This window comes from Ictidomys tridecemlineatus, chromosome 8 (genome assembly GCF_052094955.1).
Source record: "Ictidomys tridecemlineatus isolate mIctTri1 chromosome 8, mIctTri1.hap1, whole genome shotgun sequence".
In the NCBI taxonomy this organism is placed as follows: Eukaryota; Metazoa; Chordata; class Mammalia; order Rodentia; family Sciuridae; genus Ictidomys; species Ictidomys tridecemlineatus.
Window position 1 is genome coordinate 115,595,135 of NC_135484.1, and position 21,132 is coordinate 115,616,266.

Below are 21,132 nucleotides of genomic sequence, written 5' to 3' on the forward strand. Positions count from 1 at the left end.
GTCTGGTTTTCAGACAGAGCTCTGATGAGGAATTAATTCATTGAGAAGCAAATCTAAGCGAGGTGTACACTAAAGCCAGCGAAGTTAGAGGACTAGGTGAGGGCGCCACTACATGGTCTTAGTGGACATCATTCCTTCCCTGGCACCATCCTGGAAGGCTACTGCTGGAGTCACGTAGAACACCTGCTCCTCCAGAAGCACTGTCTGTCTGCCCTGTTGCTGAGAGATTCCAGTCGCTGTCTTCTCTGGAGCCACAGCAGGGGGAACTAAGGAGCCTCCTTTAGTAAAGTCCTTAATAGAACGTGGTTGAGCTTAATGATCATTTATTCCTCACTCTGCAACCCACCTGACCAGCGGCAGGCCTTCCTGACACTGGGAAACATCCTCGTAACCCACAGCTGCCAGGCCAGTAGTCCACGCAATGCTACTCCCTCACTTGGGCCGTTTTCAGAGATTAGAAAGGGCCTGTGCTTATGAGTCACATTCATCTCCTTCCAATATAAACAGAATTCCACCTAAAAAACAAGTTCATCAAAACCCAGGCCCTTTGTTTTTTTTTTTTAAGCTAAACCAGAGGGAAAGGGCTTCCTTCTGGCAGAAGATGTTTAGAATGTGCTGTATGAACAATAGCCGCTTCCTGGACACTCAGCTGGAGGTGGCTTCTCCCCTCTGGACAAAATGTTTCATGTGAGGGAGGAGCCGCCTTTCTACGAACCTGGAGCACCTAGGACAATACCAAGATGAGGAAAGGGAGCCGGTGTCAACCCAGGCAGGAGGGGAGGGTGAGGGCTGCAGGCCAGGTGCTGTGCACCCTGGCACCGGTACAGCACCACTCCACAGGGTGAGGGCGGCAGCCAGGAGAGCTAGTGAAGCAGATGGGGACGACAAGACTGTTAACCACTCTACTAACCTGACCTGCCAATTAGACAACTGCACACCATCTCGGCTCTCAGTGGACACCACAAGCTGGTGCCCATGTGCACAGCCGGCAGGCTTCTCTCCAGCACACCTGTGCCTTCTGCTTGCGCCCACCAAACGTTATGGCTAACAAAAATCAATTTCAAAATGGCTTGGTGTGATGCTGCACACCTGTAATTCTAGATTCTCAAGAGGCTGAGACAGGAGGATTAAAGTTCGAGGCCAGTGTGGGCAACTTAGGGAGACCCAGTCTGAAACATTTTTAAAAGGACTGGGGATGTGGTTCAGTGGTAGAGAGCATGCCTGGCATGTGCAAGGCCCTGGGTTCCATCTCGAATACCATAAAAACATCCCCCCCCCAAAATAACCCCTTGTTTATGATGGTTATATTTGTTCATAAAAATAGGAAATAAAATATTACAAAAGTGATGAAACAAGTGCAGAAAGCTATTTCTGTGACAATTAAGTAGATAACTTCAAAAAGACAATAATGGGATCATTTTTTAAAAATGTGTTCTTGAATTAAGTGTGCTTGGAGAAATAAGTTTAAGAAAGTCTATACTCAGATTGCTCCACTAGTGGCTAAATTCTGGCTTTACTTTTAAGAAAGTCAAACTGGAAACTGCAGTCAATGGTCATTGTGGATGTGGCTCACTTAATAAAAAGAGGACAGAGAGCTCTAAATAAGCAGATCCACACTGAAAAAAAAAAGGCCCCAGCTCCACATCAAAAGCCAGGCATACATATCTATCATTTGGGGTTAAACTATTATGTTTATATTTCTTTTTAAAATGACTTCCTCCTTTAACAGGGTTTTGTAATTAACCAAATAACCTCATCCCTAGTGGCAGCATAAGAGGCTTCTGCTGGGAACAATGGTCATGTGGAAAGCCCTGGGGGGAGCTGGCAGCAGTGCCCCACCCACACACACACTGGAATCTCAAATACACTCCTACCCAGTTGAAAATAAACACAATGGCTCTAGTCAAAACTACCATTCACCTATCCAGCAATTTGGGAGGCTGAGGCAGGTAAACTGCAAGTTCAATGTCAGCCTCAGCAACTTAGCAAGGTCCTGTCTCAAAATAAAAACAATAAGGGCTGGGGATATAGCTCAGTGGTTAAGTCCCTCAAGTTCAATCCCAGTACCCAAAACAAACTGAAGCTCAAAACTTCTACTACCCACCTTGCTATCAGAAGTGGCACTAAGTGGAGAACAGCTGGTATGGGGACCAGCAAACCCCACCTTACAGCTCTTACCACCATGTTGGTGGCAATGAATGAAGCCATGGGAGGCAGGGGTTGCAGGTTCAGCAAGCAGGGGCCCTGGAGATTCTCTAGAAGAATCTCTCCGTGAAGCAGGTGAGCAAACCATGGCTCAGGGAATCTAAATAATTTTAAAGTAATTTGAACAGGCGGAACAGGGGCTAAGCCTTGCTTCTTGCCTCTCTGCTGACACCCCATGGACCCCCATGACTGCGGTGGAAAATGGGGCAGTCCTGGGTGTAGGGGCTGGTTAAGGACTGAACTGCATCCTCCTAAACTCATACGCTATAACATGCACTTGCTTCTCTCAGGAGATGGCTTCCGAGAGCACTGCCTTGTCCCACTTCAGCAGGGAGACACAGCGCAGTGATCCTGCACTTGGTCGGACTGGGAGGAACGGTGGTGTTGTAAGTCTGTCTATTTACATCACGGCAGATAGAGACTGAGAAGCTAACAGGATGGCAATACGAGGCACATCTTTGTGGTGACAGGATGCCGCTGCATCCGGACTCTAGGTCAGTACGTGAAAACACACACACACACACACACACACACACACACACACACACAAAATCCGGTCTGTGGATTGAACAATGTCAGTATTCTAGTTTTGGTATTATATTAGCGTTTTGTGATATATCACCACCAGCAGAAACCAAGTAAAGGAACTAATTAAAGGACCTCTCTCTACTATGTCTACCACTTCCTTGAAGCTACAATTATTTAAAAATAATAAACTCTGAATAAAGGAAAAAATTTAAAAACCAATATGACAACTATCCACTTATTTCATGAAAGAAAGAACAACTAGAGTCTGAGAGATGAAAAGGACGGACTATAACCAGAGTAAAGGTGGCCAGCAACCAAAGGCCACCACACCACCACGACACTCCACTGCCCTTGATTTTCTTCTCTACCATGGACCAGGCCAAATGGTACTGAAGACAATCTGTGTAAGAACGCAAGCCCCGTCCTCCGCCTCACCGGCCTGGCAGGCAGGCTCGTGCCAGGGCACCCACCCGGAAGCAGGCCTGACATAAAGCTCCCTTTCTCCCAAAACAGGGGAGACTATTCTCTGCAGCCTGGAGAGACCAGAGAACAAAAGTGGGGCAGCAGAGGAGTGTGGGTTGGTGCTGGGAGAAAGGGGCCCGGAGCAGGGGAGCGCAGGGCTTTGCTGGCGAAAGAAAAAGTGAGTTTCTCTTCTGCTTTCTACTGCTCTCCCCAAGCCCAGAACCTCTGCTTTCAGTGGCCCTCCACCAGAGAAGAGGGCTGAGGCCAGCTGTTCTCATGGTCCAGATTTTTTCATTTAGTCCATCCTGCCTGTCCCCGGCCCAGACTCTGCAATCCAGAGTCTACTCTCATAGTCCCCTCCTCTTGCCTCCTGCCACCACCCATGGCAGCTGTTTTCAGGCTCTGGGTGCCACCCACCCACCCACACTTCTCCAGAATCAGGACCCCAGGAGCAAGCCCTGCCTGTACCAAGGTAGTGGGTGCTCCCAAAGACCACCTGGGGCTGCAAACAAGAATGAGGAGAAGCCTGGGACGGCTGGTCGGCAGGGCAGTGCCGTGTGCTGGGGGTCCGCCTGTAGCCCCCTGAACTCAGCAATTGAACCCGGGGGTGCTATCCACTGAGCCACATCCCCAGCCCTTTTTGCATTTTATTTTGAGTCATGGTCTTGCTAAGTTGCTTAGGGCCCAAGTTGCTGGGACCAGCTTTGAACTTTCGATCCTCCTGCCTCAACCCCCAAGTTGCTGGGAACACAAAGTGTGCGCCATTGTGCCCAGCTTACACGCAGCATTTCTGAGTCCTCTAATCTGCCAGTCTCTAATGGTCAGATCCTGTGATAACCTGAGGTCCTCTTGGGCCCCAAGGCCGTCTAGGTCTGGGTAGCGAGTAAGTCCTGACCCCACTCTCACTAGGGGAGCAGCTCTTACCCAGACTGACTACACCCCAGCTCCTCTACCCTGGCCAGTCCTCCCAAGGCGAGCCCTGGGCCCAAGGCCTAACCTGCTGGATAACAAACCCTTCACTGGTTCCCCTTCTTCCTCAATCCCCTGCTCCCACCGTGCTTGCTGGAGTCATCTCCCCAAAAAACCATTTGCACTTAGATCCTGCTTTTGAGGGAGCTCATCCTAAGACAAGTGACCACAGAGAACCCCAATAACTGGAAAAAATCATCTGAACTTCAAATATGGGTGAGTGTACCTGTGGGTGTGAGAGCTACGCCTTGTGTAACAAGGGAAATTGCCCACAGTATGGCTGCCGGCAGAAACCGGGAAGCTAATGGGCTGAGGGGGGCCGATAAAAGCTTGATTTGCTTGGGTAATGCTCATTATAGTCATTTATGCGAACTGCTTTTCATTTGCCTAATTAGCTCTGGCACAATAATGACCACATATATGCTAAATGTGTCAGATAAAACTTGCTAAACTGGGCTGGAGTAGTGGCTCAGTGACAGAGCACTTCCCTGCATGTGTGAGGCCCTGAGTTCGATCCCTAGCACCACATATAAATAAAATAAAAGATCCATTGACAACTAAAATTTATTTTTTAAAAACTTGCTAAACTTTTGCTTGATTACTAGCATTATGCAAACCCACGCTTGGATCTGGAGAGTTTGTAACTGGGTTCTCACACTGCAGCCTGCTCACCACCAGAGGGAACTCGGGCAGGACTTTGCTCTTAAAGCAGTGTGGTTCTCAGACTTCAGTGTGTATGACGATCACCTGGAGGGCTTGTTAAACCACTGATTGCTGCCCAGAGCCAGAGTTTCTAATTTAGAAGGTCTGGGAGGAGGGGAGAATCTACGCTTCTTACAAATTCCCAGCAGAAGTTAATGCTGCTGGTCTGTGATGCTACTGAGAACCACTGCTCAGAAGTACAGGGTTAAACCTGCAGGTCAGCACTGGCAACCCAACAGGGTGACCAGTCTGTATACTGTTTCAAGAAAACAGGTGGAATCTTCTAACACTCTAGGTCAGTCACTGAACCACAACCAGATTTGGTATGCTGACTGTGTAAACCAAAAAAGGTAAATTTAACTCTGTTACTCAAATCCCAGGAGAGCTGGGTTTGCTCATTTATCCAACAAGTGAGTATCAAGCTCCAAATCTGTACCAAAGATGTTGCTAGGCAACGGCGGTTTGGATACTGTCAAAGGTTGTGAGAGACTTTTGAGTAGGTCACATCCTCTGTGGGCTTCAGTTGCTACCTGTAAAGGAGATCATTCATGTTTAGGGAGTCTCTGGTTTTGACATTTCACAATGAAAAGCAAAACAGCCTTACAGCTCAGAGGAATGACACCTTGCCTAGCTGTTTGGGCAGTATAATGTGGAATGTAGGAGCCCAGATGCTCCACAGGCCAACTGTGACAGGGCAGGTGAGGTCCTGGCGGCAGTCTTGGCCCTGAGACCCTTCTGGCTGGTCAGAGTCCAACTCAGTTCAATGAACACCCCAATTAAGGGTGCTGCCAAGGTAAGTCAGTACTATACACAGTACCAACCAAGAATGCAAAAAGCACCCAGCGTGAAATCCACGTTCATAATTGGTACTCCCCTGATACATTATGACATTTAATCACTTGAACTGCTGAAGGGAAAACAAGAGCTGCTCACTAGAATTAAGGATGCTGTGAGAACCTCCTTGCTGGGGTTTAAATGAACCTCATGCTAACAGCATTCCTGCTTTGAATGCAAAGCAGAAGGCAGGTGGAGAGAGGCGGGGCAGCCACCTGTGAAGGGCATTGGTGGCTGTGGCTGCTGACACTTCTAGTCTTTCTGTGAAGGCTGGCTTCTGAATGAAGCCGGCAAGCACTGACCTTCCACACTCCACAGGGAACACTCCTGTTTTATCTACTTTACAGACAGACAGAATGACACCCAGGGATGACCAATGAGTCAGCATGGGACTGTGCTGGCTGATCTATGGCTGATCCAGGCTGGTAACCGTGGGTTGGGTTTGAGGTAGAAAATAATTTTGTTAATGCAAACATCTACCACAAGACCTAAAGTCACTGTCACACAAGGGTTACACAGGTGCGCAGAGAGTCCAGCCCTGGCAGCAGCAAGAAGGGGCACCCAGGGGCGGGGGCACATTTATGCAGCTCAATAACCTCCTGGCAAGCCGATCCAATGGAAGTACATTTCTTTTATATATAAACAACTAACATCTCAATCTTATATAAGGTACAAATAAAAATCATATTCAGTAAACTATTTTTTTTTGTTAATCTAACACACAAAGCTTAAGTGAAAGCAGCAAAGCATTCTAACACAAGCCCCTAACCCCTACTTTCAGTCAGACTGCTGCTCCAAAGCTGCCTTATATGGAATTCAGGAGCCACCCACTTCACTCAAGAAGCCACCTAAGAGAAGGAAATGTGTCATTTAACTATTCTTCCTACACCCAGCATCTACCACAGAGCCTGGCACATAGTTGGCAGCTAATAAATACCTGCTGATAAAGTAAAGGGCACGGTCCCAGCCAGCCTGGTCAGCCGCTGGCAGTGAGCTAAGAGCAGGATTCCTGGGAGGACAGCAGACGCTGTTTTGCCTGTTACTAAGGGTGAGACTGTTCCTAAGCCAACCTGTTCCACTCCTCAGAGGGCAGCAAGTCCCCACGGGCTTATTTCCACTAGTGCCAACTGAACTGCTTCTTTCTTTGATCTAAAAATCCCACTTTAAGTGTCAGTGTCTGTGTTTTGCTCACGATGCCAGGACTCAGGATCAGGGCTGTGCTCAGCTTACTACTCCATCTGTGATGTCACAGGTGCCAATCGTTTCTCAGCTTCAACTTCCTCTCTTTGGACTCAACTTTTGGAGACCTGATTTTGCCTCTAACCAAACTCACTTCAGATTTATGCCTCACTTCTTTTTCTAGTTCACTGAAGAAATATAGACACAATTACCTTATTGCCTAAAATTTGTCAAATGTAATGATACTGACCTGAGTAATGCTCAGTCTACAACAGTCTGGAAATTTAATCAATACAACCAAGAGGCATTGCCTAGCCTACAGCAAATAAAGGGCACAGCACCAACCCGATAGGGGAATGTGGGCTCCCCCAAAGGGAAGCACACTTTCTGAAAGCCAGGTTTGGACCAAGGAATCTTGTCATTTCCTTGTTTCAATCACTCTGGCTAATATCAACACATGCCTGGTGTGGTGCACGCCTGTCATTCCAGGGACCTGGAGGATAGCAAGTTCAAGACCAGTCTCAGCAACTTAGTAAGACCCTGTCTCACAATAAAAAGGACTGGGGATGCAGCTCAAGAGCAAAGCACCCCTGGGCTCAATCCCCAGTATCACAAAACAAATATAAATAAATAAACGATTCATTTAATTAGATATTGTATTTAATTAAAGAAAAAGAAGAAAATCCTGCAAAGTCAAACAGAATCTCTTATATTGTCATCTCTCTGGTTCTTCATAGTCACATCTTCCTAATGTCAATGAGTGACCTGCATGTCCACCTGCCCTCCTGATGTCACTTAGTGTGTACCTGAGAAACACAGCTGGATGGGACTAGGGACTGCAGGACAGTGTGGTCCCCCACCGTTCACTTTTCAAGTCTGTCTCAGATTTGACTCCGGAGAGAAAAACATTCAGAGAGGAAAAAACCCAAAATGCTCATGGTGCTGCTGGAATAGAAACCCACCTACAATTTGCAGTGGACCATGGCTACGAAGTCAGCACAAGCACACTCTCCTCAGAAAAGCAAAAGCAAGACAAAGTGGCAAAAGAAGTAACAAGGCATCATCCACCTCTGAGAAACGCAGAGTTAGAGCCCTCGTTGGCCACACGGGAATACCACCACGAGGCCCACGACGGTGGGTTCTCACAATGTCACCCCAGCAGCAGGGCCTGCTACCATGGGTGCTCAGTGAATGCTGCCTTATAGTGGAGCTGTGGGTGTTAAAACTGGGGGACTTCAAATAAGTGGCTTAGTGGGGGCCCAACCTGGAGAAGTGGGTGCCTTCCAGAGCACACAGACTTTGATGCATCTCGGCATGAGGACCAAAAGACTCGCTCTTCATTGACCAATCTGTTTCCATCCCCAAGGGGCTGGGAGATTTTACACTGAAGGGTTTGTCAACAGTGAAACAAATGCATCCATCACCATCCTTCAGCCTTACAAACTGGCAGCTCTTGAGTTGCTGCCTAGGAAGAAAAAAGGCTGAATCTAATCGAACCCTCAGGAGGAATTTAGCATAGAGAAAATGTGACCTGAATGGGAGCCCAGCCAGACCTCTGGGTTAATACCCCTCCAGCACAGGAGCACCAAGGCCTGATTTCTGGATCAGCAGCAATATTTCAGATTTTTTTAAAAAACGGGCTTTGGAAAAGTTCTTTAACCAAATCAATACCACCAGCATAGCAAGCCAGACACGCTACCTCCCTGCTTGACGGAAAAAGCTCCTGTAAGTCCATGAATGGCTTTGTACAGAAGGGGCCTGCTGAGGACTCGTTCAGTCATGCACTCATTCCACTGCACCAAGTCCTTCTGGGGACCTGTGGGGACAGATGAGGTTACCTGGGCAGGAGCTGGCATGTTTACTGAAATATGCCACATCTGGCTTGGTTCTTTTTTCCTTTCAATCTAATTTAAAGATTAGGGGCCAAGAACCTGCCAAACATATTTCTATTCTTGACTTACATAGAGGATACTTGAAAGTAGAAAAAATGTAGACACTGATCATGACATCAAGGGGGTTTCAATTTTCCCATTCTTTAGAAATGCTATTTTATTTATAGGAGGAAGGGCAGGCAGGGAATGGAGTAAGCTTAAAAGTTATATTGACATTTAAACATGAAGTTTTCAACTCCTTTTTTTCAAACCTACCTGTTTTAGTAAAAACAAAAGTTTCAACTTTAAAAAATGGAGGAAGGGTAGTAAATCTATCAAATTAAGTGAGAAATCTACAAAACATTAGTAATACACACCTCCTGAAATCTGTAGATTTCTGTGCTTGCATCTGTGAAACTAATTATCCTCGCTATTCTTTAGAATCCCCCAGTTATGGTATAAATGGGCTATTGTTATTACTACACAATTAAAAAGAAAGCAAAATTCAAAATTTAAGGGTGAGGAAAAGGAGAAAGACTTAATTTTTGTATCTCTCTCAAGAAGAAAAAGAAAGCTACCCCAAATCACTACAAGGTCTTCAGCATCCGAATGTTGAGCACTTTGAAGGGCTGTGTCAGTTCAAGGATTCAGGACATCCACATCCTTCCTTCCCTTCAAAGCCCTTAATCATTCCCTCAGGTTCCTGAATGCCCACTGTGGCTGGGGAGCCCAAGGGCTTGTAAAAATCAATTATGATGGCTACTCCTGAACCGGCTCTCTCAACTAGCTGGGGAGACATATCAGCAATTAAACTAGTGCCTGAGGAGAGAACTGAGGAAAGCCATGTCAATGCTGGAGGTCAGCGATGGGCCCTGCCTTCTGGGTTTCCTGATAGCTCCTGACACAGAGGCCTTGACACCCGCCAGGGCCGACCTCACCTCCCACAGCACTCTTTTTCTTCAAGAACACTTCTTTTCCTTTTCCTCACCCCACTTTTTTTTTTTTAGTATCAGGGATTGACCACAGGGTACTCAACCCTGAGCTTTAGCCCAGCCCTTTTTGGGGCGTGGGAGGGGGACAGGGATTGAACTCAGGGGGCTCAACCACTGAGCCACATCCCCAGCCCTATTTTGTATTTTATTTAGAGGCAGGGTCTCACTGAGTCGCACCTCACTTTTGCTGGGGCTGGCTTTGAACTTGCGATCCTCCTGCCCAAGCTGCTGGATTGAGAACACTTATTTTTGTTTGTGATAACATTTTTATTTGTTCGAACTTATTTAATATCTGTCTCTTCCTTTAGACTCTAAGTTCCTCAAAAGCTGGGCGTTTATTTTGGTTAAGATTTCATTTTGTACATTCAGTCCTAGAACTCAGCCAGGTGCACGGCAGGCTTTCAATATGTGGGGAAAGAATGACAGAACTCTTAAGGAAGGGTAGGATTTCAACAAAAAGAACTGGAGAGGGCTGGGGACCTGGCTCAGAGCACAGGAGCAGCATGTGTGAGGCCCTGGGTTCCACTGCCAGCACTAACGTCCCCCCCACCCCCCCACGGGAAGGGAGGGCACCCTAGTCATATACCAGAGTGCAGAGGAAAAGTGAGCAAGAGAATGGACCAGAGGGTCTCAAGTTTATCTCCCACTTTTCCTTTCTTGGCCAAGAAGGAAGCACTGCTCAATCAGTGCTCGGCCTTGTGACTGGTTCCAAAATTCTGAGAGGGAAAAAGAAACTAGGGATTAAAAAAAAAGGGGGGAGGAGCAACATTAGACACACAGGATGTGGACTGTTCTCAAGCTTAATTTATTTGATACTGGGGACTGAACCCAGGGTCACTCTACCACTGAGCTACATCTCCAGCCCTTTTTATTCTGACACTGGGTCTCACTAAGTTGCTGAGGTTGGTCTCAAACTTGCAATCCTCCTGCCTCAGTCTCCCAAATTGCTGGGATTACACCACCATGTGCACCACCATGCCTGGCCCTGGTCTCACTCTTAATGGTGAAGACTTTGGTCGACTGGTTAAGGTGTCGACTGATGTCATTAATATAAAGGTTCCTCCCCCACCCCTGTTACTAGTGGGAACTAGTGAGAAGACTGTATTCCTAAATACTTTTCTAAAAACCAAAATGTTGCACCATACAACTTTATGTCCTGTTTTTCATTTGGCAAATTGCAAATGTCTTCTCATACCATTAAATATTCTCCAAAAACAAAATAAAAACAACTATACAAAAAAAGAAGAAGGAGGAGGAGGAAGAGAAAAAGAATAATTATTATTATTGACTGAAGCCAGAAAACTAGGGTTTAAGACAAGAGAGAAAGCAGCTAGCTACAGAGGCTGGAGCACAGGATCATTCTCGGGAGAATCGTGAACTCCAGGCTGGAGAGTTTGGATGTTATACTGTGGCAACAGGGAGCCCAGGGAGGTCTCCAGTCAGGGGAGGGTGATATGAGATATTTCAGGAACACTGTAAAGCAGCCACAAGTGAGATGGACTGGAGGAGATGCCCAGAGGAAAGGTGTACAGATGATCCAGGAAGGTAAGTGGGAATGGAGAGGAGGGAGAAAGGTGTTGGGAGGAAACCTTCGTGAGTGGCCAGATGGGCAGAAAAAAGGAGGATTCAGAGTCAAGAGCCCTTGAGGGCTTGAGCTACCCATTATAGGATCTGGATTGGGGTCATTTATACCACTCAGGTTTTCTCAGTCCTCGTCTAACTGACTGATTTCAAATGAAAAACTTGTATAAAAGCATCTTTATCTACAAATCAAGGTCACTGCAAGTCATATAGCTGCTAAAAGTGCTTGAAAAAGTCTCATGGGCCCAGAACAGGGCAGGGATGCTGTTAGGTGGAGAGCAGGCAGAGTCCTTGGGATGTCATGGGGCATGGGGAAGACCCGCATTGATTCGGCCAAAAAGCACAACAGAGAGAGTCTGAGTTGTGTCTCCTAGGCAGGAATCACAATGGATGCTTCAAAAGGTGACAAGCAGCTCACTGCACAGAGCAGCTTTCTGTGTGGCTCCTGAGGGGGAGAGGAGGGGGAAGCAGGTATACTGTGCTTAATTGGAGTCACCGACAGATTGATCCCTTAATTTTTCAGAAGAATGGGAGGTACACTCAACTCCTTGATGAAGCATTATCAAGTGCCATGTGGCAAGTGAAATCTCATGATACGCGATGCCATGTACATTAGGTTCAAGCATCTGTAATGGGATCACATGACTCCAAGAGAGCCTGGCGACCTGGCACACTTGAGAGAAAGCCAGGACAGAGCAGCTGGAGAACAAGTCATCTGAGAAGGAACTGGGGTGCCAGGCAAGGAATCTAGATTTGAGAAGAGGGGACATAGCTGTAGCTTCCAACATCTAACAACCATCGAGGAGGACAGTGTTCATGATGGGGCAGAGGACACAGATTTTAGCTGGAAATGAGAAAGGAGTCACAGCAAAGGAAGAGGGACACCTGGAGTTTCCAAGCAGAGGGTGGAAGATCATTTTTTTGGGAAATACGTGACTTTGTTCAAAAGGGAGTTGGACTACATGATAACCAAGAGGCCTTCCAATTTCTTGACTTTAGAATTTGCTGGAAATTTTGCAGTTCACAAAAGAAAAACCTAACAGGCCCCTGCCTGGAACAGCAGTAAAGGCAAGGAATGAAAGGAAACTTGTCCTTCTCCCATCAGGCCCCTCTCCCAAATTTTCGTACTCACATTTTTTTTTTCCCCCTAGAGTTGGAGGAGAAAAGTAAGAGAGTGTTCCAATAATTTGGGTCGAAATAAGAGGAACTGAAAAGTAACCACTAATTGGTGCCAAAACAATAATTTACCTCACTGAAATTCTACATATAATCTTGTTAAGACTTAATCACTGGTTTCTCTCACTTATCAACCCTAAGACCTTAAGCAAGTCATTTCAGCTCTCAAAACTTTAGTTTCCTTACTTGAAAAACTGAATAAACTGTGGGTTAGATCAAATAATTGCTAAAAAGCAACAGGATATTTACCACTCCTTATATCAAAAGAAATTCCAGAAGAAGCAAAGACTTAAACCTGAAAAATTAAACTATAAAAGCACTAGCCAGGTTTTTATTTTCTTCTTTCTTATAATCTTAGAGCAGGGAAGATCTTTATAACTCGGATATGAGATTGAGAATTCAGACTGGGGATGTATGTAGCTCAATGGTAGAGAGCTTGCCTAGCATGTGTGAGGCTCTGGGTTCAATCCCCAGCACTGCAAACCAACAGACAAAAGCCCCAATCCAGAAGTCATCAGATTGACACATTCACCTACATAAAAGTTTAAAATTAGTGTATATTTAAAAATGAAAGAAAAAGATGGTTTACCCCTGTAAATACCAGCAACTCAGAGGGTGAGGCAGAAGGATGGGGAATTTGAGGCCAGCCTCAGCAATTTAACAAGGCCCTGTCCAGATAAAAAATGAAAAAAGGATTGGAAATGTAGCTCAGGGGTCAAGTGCCCCTGGGCTCAATCCCCAGTACTGCAAAAATAAATCACAAGGAGTTGGAGGTGTAGCTCAGTGGTAGGGTATTTGCTGAGCATGCATGAGGCCCTGAATCTGATCGCCGGCAACCTCGCCCCAAACCCCACAAAACACCATAAGAACAAAAGACAACTCATATCACAGGAAAAAACTAATCTCTCCAAACATGAAGACCTTCTTGCAGATTAGTAAAAGATAAATTCAATTTAAGTGGGGGAAGAAATATAACAGTGCTTTTTAAATGCAAGATGGCAACCTTACTCATAATGAGAAAACACATTATAGGGCTATCCCAAGATAATACTGTCAGACAAATCTAGTAACGGAAAAGAGATTAAGAGGCTGAACGTCTACTTCCACATTGGTGAGGTATAGAGAACAGGCTTACCTTTTTTTTTTGATACCAGAGATTAAACCCAGGGATGCTTAACCACTGAGCTACATCCCCAGCCCTTTTTACACTGTATTTTTGAGACAGGGTCTCACTAAATTGCTTAGCGCCTCACTAAGTTGCTGAGGCTGGCTTTGAACTCTTGATCCTCCTGCCTCACACTCCTGAGCCTCTGGGATTACAGGCATATGCCACTGCCCCTGGCTAGAGAACAGGCTTACTTTATTGGAGAGAGTAAATTTAACATGAATGAATTCTTCTACACAACTGTGCAACTTCTAGAATGCTATCTTAAAAATGACTCTGCACAAGAATTTGCATCATCAATGCTCTTTGTTAGTAAAATCTTCACAATAACCAAAATGTCCATTGTCAGGAAACTTTTCAAATAAATGGTAATGTATCTATACCACAGAATACTATGAACCATAAAAAAAGGAAAGGAAACTCTTCATGTATTTAATTAGAATGACTTTTTTAAAAAACTGTATTATTGGGCTGGGATATAGCTCAGTGGTAGAGGGCTTGCTGAACATGCCCAAGGCCCTGGGTTCAATCCCCAGCACTGCAAAATAAACAAACAAAACCTACTGTTACGGGAAAAAAGTTTGGAGTGGTATATAGAAGAACAGTACCTCTTTTCACATTAAAAAGAACGTGTAACATGTCTAAAATGCTTGTATGTGCACAGAGTATTTATGGAAGGCTATTTAAAAAACAAGTTGGTATCTGTGGACAAGGAGGGAAGGAGATCTGTTTCTCTTCTGTTTATCTTCTTTGGTGCCTTAAAAATTTCAGCCATATTCAGGTATTATAATTAAAAAAAAACCCCTAGGGTATAACAATTCCATTTCCAGGGTTGGCTTTGCCTAGATTTCTACATGCAGTTAGATATGGAAGCTGTTTAAAGCAAATATTCCTTCCATGGGCACAAAAATCACTCCAGGATACTTTGGGGGTGGGATAGTTCTACTTTAAAGTACAGTATGAAGGCAGAAGGCCCCTCCTCTGCCATAGCAGCCCAAGTTCCATAGTATTTTCTACTGTCCTAAGGGCCAGCAGGGAGGGTAGGGCCAACCCCCAAAGATAACCTTGTCCAGGCTCTGCACCTCTTGAGTGTCGGAAGGCAGCTGTTCCCCAGCAGCCAACCCCAGTGCTGCACACCCCTGCCTAACAGATCCAAGGCACTCCCATGGTTTTAGGAGAAGTTCTGCTGAAAATAACAAGATCCATAGCAGACAGGAACCAGAACATTTACCAAAGTACACTATTTCAGCTGAGCTTACAACAGCTTCCTGGCTGTTTTAATCAGGACAGCCAAGAACAGATTGCCAGACAAATTGTCATTTGTAGGCCCCTGGTGAGCCGAGGCAGTTTTCCACCTGTCCAGACAGACCAACAGGCTGCCTCGGGTTATACACAGGTGGGCCCTGTGGTGCCCGAGACGGGGTCATTAGACCGCATGATTAGACCGCATGAGCAAGACAGAGTAGGATGCCTGGGAAAGTTCTGCTCAGCACCGTGGCCCCGCCGGGCACCTATGCCTCATAAGCATCCTTTTCACCCACTGGTCTCACCTGGTGGCATCAAAAAGGAGCATCAGTGGGGAAGAAAGCAAAACAGAGGGAAGTAGAGGAACCACGGGCAAGAGGGTAGCCTCCCATAAAAGAGGACATAAATACTCTGCATATATAAAACTGAGGTCAGAGGACACATCTTTGAGGGTGCTGCCCAACACCAGGGGACAGAAAGCAGCTGTGTTGTTTCTGAGGGTCACAGATTCCAAAGAAAGCCCAATGATAATAATAAAAGCCAGTCCCCTACTACCTACCACTCTAACCACACATCACGAATTAAAACAAATCAGCTTCTCCCCCCAACACACACAGACCAACCTCTTGGGGCATCAGCAACCGTGTCCCACACTGTACTGCTGATGCCGCTATTCACCTCCTGACTACGCCAACACCTTGGCATTGGACCTCCTGTTCTCGAGATTCCCTTGCCTTAGAATCCTGGATTTTAGATTTTACTTCTGCTTTGAGTGTGTGGCAAGTTCACTGGAATGTATTTCTTAAGATAATGACCTAGAACTTGGGCCCTCTACCAGAGCTCCCCTTACGATCCATCTTTACTTAGAATAATGACAAAGACATCAATCAAGTTTGAGAAATTCTTAAAAGTTCAGATCCCATTCTAGTTCAAAGATTTCAAACATATGAATGTAAGCTGGGCACTGTGACACATGCCGGAATCTTGGCTACTTGGAAGGCTGAGGTAGGAGGATTACAAGTTCAAGACTAGCCTCTGCCATCTAGTGAGAATTTGCCTAAAAACTAAAAAGAGTTGAACAAGGTGGCACACATCTGTAAATCTAGGGGTTCAGGAGTTTGAGACAGGAGGATTGCTGGTTCAAAACTAGCCTCAGGGACTGGGGATGTGGCTCAAGCGGTAATGAGCTTGAATGGCATGCATGCGGCCCAGGTTCGACCCTTAGCACCACATACAAACAAAGATATTGTGTCTGCCGAAAACTAAAAAATAAACATTAAAAGAATTATCTCTCTCTCTCTAAAACAAAACAAAACAAAAAACAGCCTTAGTAACTTAGTGAGGCCCTAAACAACTTAGCAAGACCTTGTCTCAAAATGAAAAATGAAAAGAACTGGGGATTTAGCTCACTGGTAAAGCACTCCTGGGTTAAGTCCCCAGTAACCCAGCACCCTCAAAAAAACCTAAAAAGGGTTGAGGGTGTAGCTCAGTGGTAGGGCACCCTTGGGTTTGAGCCCAATATCATGCCCCAGCACACACAAATATATACACGTACTTAAGTTTGAAAACTTACCCAACACAGTTAAACTCGGGGCGGGGAACAACACAGGAAAAGAAGCCGGTGGCAATAGTGACTCAAGAGAAAGAGGGCCTGAGGTCACAGGGCAGTGGTAGAGCACTTGCCTAGCATGTGTGACGCACTGGGTTCAATTCTCAGTACTGCATATAAATAAATAAAGATTCACTGATAACTAAACAAATAAAAATAAAAAAAAAAAGAGAAAAGGAAAAGAAGTTAAAAGTGAAAAGGTGAAAAGTTGAATCATAAGGAATATTTCTAGGACAACATAAGTGAGGATGGAATTTTAAATTTCCCTTCCAGCAAAAACCAAGAGAACCTGCTCCACACCACCACTCAGGCGTGCCCTCCCTGCCAGGCCAGGGGCGCCCCTTCCCTTCTGTCGCGCCCGCCCTCCTCTCCCCATTCCTCATCTCCCACTTATTTTTCTCACAAGCAGCTTATCACCACCTAGTGAACTATGAATTTTACTGATTCACCCTTTTTTTCTGCTTTCCCTTCTAGCTTTTCAGAACATCAGCTCAGTGAAGGCAGGAGGTCTGGTTTCCTGTTGCATCTGCAGCACTTGAAACAGAGCCCAGGAGCGAGCGGGCCACACACCAGCTGAGGGAACAAGGGACGCACTAGGAACATGCAGCACTTCAGGCTGGCATTATTATTGGGCAGGTAAGAATACCTCTGCTCAGACCCTACTGCTTGGAGTAATAAGATGAGCTATTACTCTCTGAATTACATAAGCTCACTATCTACATCCTACTGATGCTGTTCCAAACAAACAAACAAACAAACAAACAAACAAACCAGGAAACAAAGATGCAAAAATCAGAATGAAAGTATATAAAGAACACTCCAGAAATCTCTCTCTGATTCTCAACACTTAGGTGCACTGGAACACAGATCAAGTTGCACTCATCAATTCGTCAAGCTTTTGGTCTGGTTTAAAAAAAAAACAAATCTAACAAAATGAAATGGTGAGAAAGGGGACATTCTCATTTTGCTGGCAGCTTCACAGCTACCTCCACAGAGCTTACTGCTGCCCCTCCTGCCATAGCTAAATGGACCCAGATTGCTTGTGAAAAGATGGGCAGGGTGTGGGCGGAGGCGTGGAACTCCAAGTGGCAAAAATGCCTCTGAAGACTATAAACATGGGCAAGCACTGGCACAGCGTCAAAGAGAAAAGTCCCTCGGTGGAGAGGGAGGGCTGCAAAGGAAATCAGAACAGCTCCACCAGTGACAGGAAAACCAAACGAATGCAGAAAGTTAGGAGGAAGAGAGTCAAGGGCAGGCGAGAGCACAGGAGGAAAGGGGAGAAAGAGCCAGAGGGGACAAAGTGCAAGAGAAGGTGGCAGGGTAGCAAGGAGGAAGGAGACCCCGGCAGAGAGGCGCGGTGGCAGCAGGGCATCCTCTCGGCCCAGTCTCAGGCTCTGGCAGCATGCTGTCCAGTTAGAGGGGTGATGTCATGGGGTCCAGGGTGGGGGTGGGGTGGGGGTGGAGGGGGAGAGGGAGAGAGGAGAGAGAGAGAGAGAGAGAGAGAGAGAGAGAGAGAGAGAGAGAGAGAGAGAGAGAGAGAACACGCGCCCTGGGGCTGGGACAGGAGGCTTAAACTACCAGGCTCCATTCCCCGGGCAGTGAGGGCAGGGCTGGTCCCCACCAACCCACAGCACTGGCAGCTGCCTGCTGCCATCGAAGCTGTGGAAATGCATGTCCCTGGGCGAAACAAATCCATCAATGCAGGTCACAAAAGTCTCTTTATCTTATACGAAGGCTAAAATATAGGGCTGCCCATAAAATAAGTGATTATTTAAAAAATATGAACAGAACACCTCAGGCTTCCCAGACCACCTGAAACCCATGGAAATTTAGAAGACATGTCATCCAGAATAAAAGCTGTCACTCCTGTGTACATCAGGAAGCAACTCAAACAGAGTGGATGTCCCAAGAGCAGGGAGTGTCACATTCTTATTTGGAGGGGGAGGGCTGAGCCCAGGGAAAAGGATGGCACAGCAGCCTGTTTACATGATAAAGAGAACTCACCCCAGACAGGGTGGAAGGCGGCTGTAACCAGGGGGGACTCAAATCTCCTTTTCACATCCCGCCACTCTTCCCACACACCCGATCCTCAGGGGTTAAGAGCAGCCAAAGCCTCTGTGGAGTTGAGCCAATCGTCTTTCCTCTTGATGACATCATGTCTCTAATGGGACAGTGCTGGAAAAGGCGAGGCGTCTGGGCCTGGAAGGGTGCCCTCTCTGCTGCTGCCACTTCATGCCTCAAGAAGGGATTTAAGAGCCCAGGGTCGGCTCGGCTACCACATCAGACAAAACCTGGACATTCCCCAAATGGACATTCCTGGCCAGAGATCATCCTCGGTTCATACAAAATGCACACCAGGCCCTGCTCTTCACTCATTCCTCACTTGTTTAATATTTATGAAAGTTGATCACAAAATACAAATTTATCATTTAAGCCTTCTGCCAAGTTTTAAATGTCTCCATGTTTATACCTAGTGGACAAGCAGCCCTCTGTGGTTTTCTCTTTCATAAACTTCAATCCCATTCAAAGGCAGGTATGTGAGAGACCCAGCTGACCCCAAAGACTAGATACGCCCAAACCACAGCCAGACCAGAAAGTTATTTTTTGTTCTTACAGTCAACCCACCCATATCTGAGGGTCCCGCACCTGCAGGCTCAACCCAACCACAGACTGGAAAGTTTTGGGGGAAAAAGTCTGCACTGTGCACATACGACCTTTTTTCATACTGTTATTCTGTATGCTAGAGTAAGACAACTATTTACACAGCGTTTCCTTGCCATTTCACAAAGGGACTTGAATTGAGCATCTGCAGATTTTGGTATTGAGATCTTGGTCCCAGAACAGATACCCCAGGTCCAAGCGCTGCTGCTGCAATGAGGGTGGGAGTGGGCATCACAGTGTGCAGGCAACAGGCTGAAAACACACTGAAGGCGCTTTTGACAGGGGAGCAACTGAAATGATGCACTGCCAACTTGGAAGGAGGGAGGACAGGTTTCTTTCCTATAGTTGAAAGTGGGAAAACTTCAAGTTATGATTTTTTTTCCTGTTCCCAGCACCATGAATATCCAAACCTTTTGGTTCATTTGCAAATGAAAATTGGTTTACAATGTACACTGCTCCGGCACACAGTCATAGACGCTTGTTTAGAGATGACAGAAAGAGGGTTCCTACAGGAAGAAGAGTAGGGAATAGAAGGAACTTCAGAATAGGCTCCTTCATTTAGGCTGGTCTGGGCAGCATGCAGGGAGAGAGCCACAGGAAGAGGAGCTGGTCACAGTGAAGAGGCCCAGGCCAGGAGGGGGAAGAAAAGGCCTCCAGTAAAACGGAGATAGAATAGCTGCTGGGAGAAGATCCCTCTTAAGACTGGTGGCCTTAAGGGACAAAGCCCATCCAACATTCCCTTGGCCTGTTAATGCAGGGGCACACAAGCACGCAAAGAGGGCAAGGAAATGATCCAAAAGGCAGGTGGAAAATGGCTGGCACAGCATCAAATGGTTAAAGAACAGTTTATTTTTTTTGGTATCAGGGACTGAACCCAGGGGTACTTCACCACTGAGCCATATCCCCAGCCCCTTTTATTTTATATTTTGAGATAAGAGTCTTGCTAATTGCTTAGGGCTTCCCTAAGTCTCTGAGGCTGGCCTTGAACTTGTGATCTTCCTGTCTCAGCCTCCTAAATTGCTAGGATTATAAGCATGAGCCACCACACTCAGCAGATTTTATAATCATTAATGTTTTACAAACTTGTGATCCTTCTGTCTTAGCCTCCCGAGTCATTGGGAGAACAGCTTAAATAACAAGCCAACCAACCTTATGACAGAGCCATATAACAGAATACTAAGCCTTTTAGAATGAAGGACTGAATCCAGATCTTACTGAGGCTGTCATGGTAAGATATCTACAGTTGAGAGTGGTGGCACACACCTGAAATCTCAGTGTCCTCAGGAAGGCTCACAAGTTTTCAAGGCCAGCCTGGGCAACTTAGTGAGATCCTGTCTCAAAATACAAAAGGACTAGGGATATAGTTCAGTAGTAAAATGCCCCTTGGTTCAATCCCCAGTACTGAAAAAACAAACAAAAAATGATATCCACAAGATGGAGAAAAGCAAATTATAAACCAGTAAATATATTAAGACCTCCAATTTGGATATATATCAAATATCAACAGAGGTTAACTATGAGTAGAGGGGTGTGGGTTATTTCCCCTACTCTATCTATATTTAAAGCTTCCTTTATGAACAGCTTCTCAGTTTAACGTCTACTGTGCCTCAGGGATCAAGGCGATGCAGAGGGCTTTGACTGGAGTGGAGACTGCGGACACTCGACTGGAACTCGGAGGCAGACAGCATGTTAGGCTGAGCTCTTTTGAAGGCAAATTCTATTAACACTTCATTATCAAAACTATAAGAGAAAATAAGAAGTGACACATTAGGAAATGTGTCATTGATGGCTATTCTTTCAGAGGTTTACCTTCACCAGGCCAACACTCAGAAGTCACCTCGTCTAGGGCAATTCGACAAGTGCAGCATTGCCAACGCTGAGGAGCATGACTCCCAAACTTACCAGCAAGGCACATTGTCCAACGAAAGGACATCCTCCCAAGCAGCCAGCCAA

General features: G+C 46.0%; 1 protein-coding gene across 17 annotated transcripts in view; it reads right to left on the minus strand.

The window, feature by feature from the left end:
• The window catches only part of Anks1a (ankyrin repeat and sterile alpha motif domain containing 1A), a 178,642-nt gene that overhangs the window by 41,271 nt on the left and 116,239 nt on the right, over positions 1 to 21,132 (minus strand). The window lies entirely within an intron of this gene.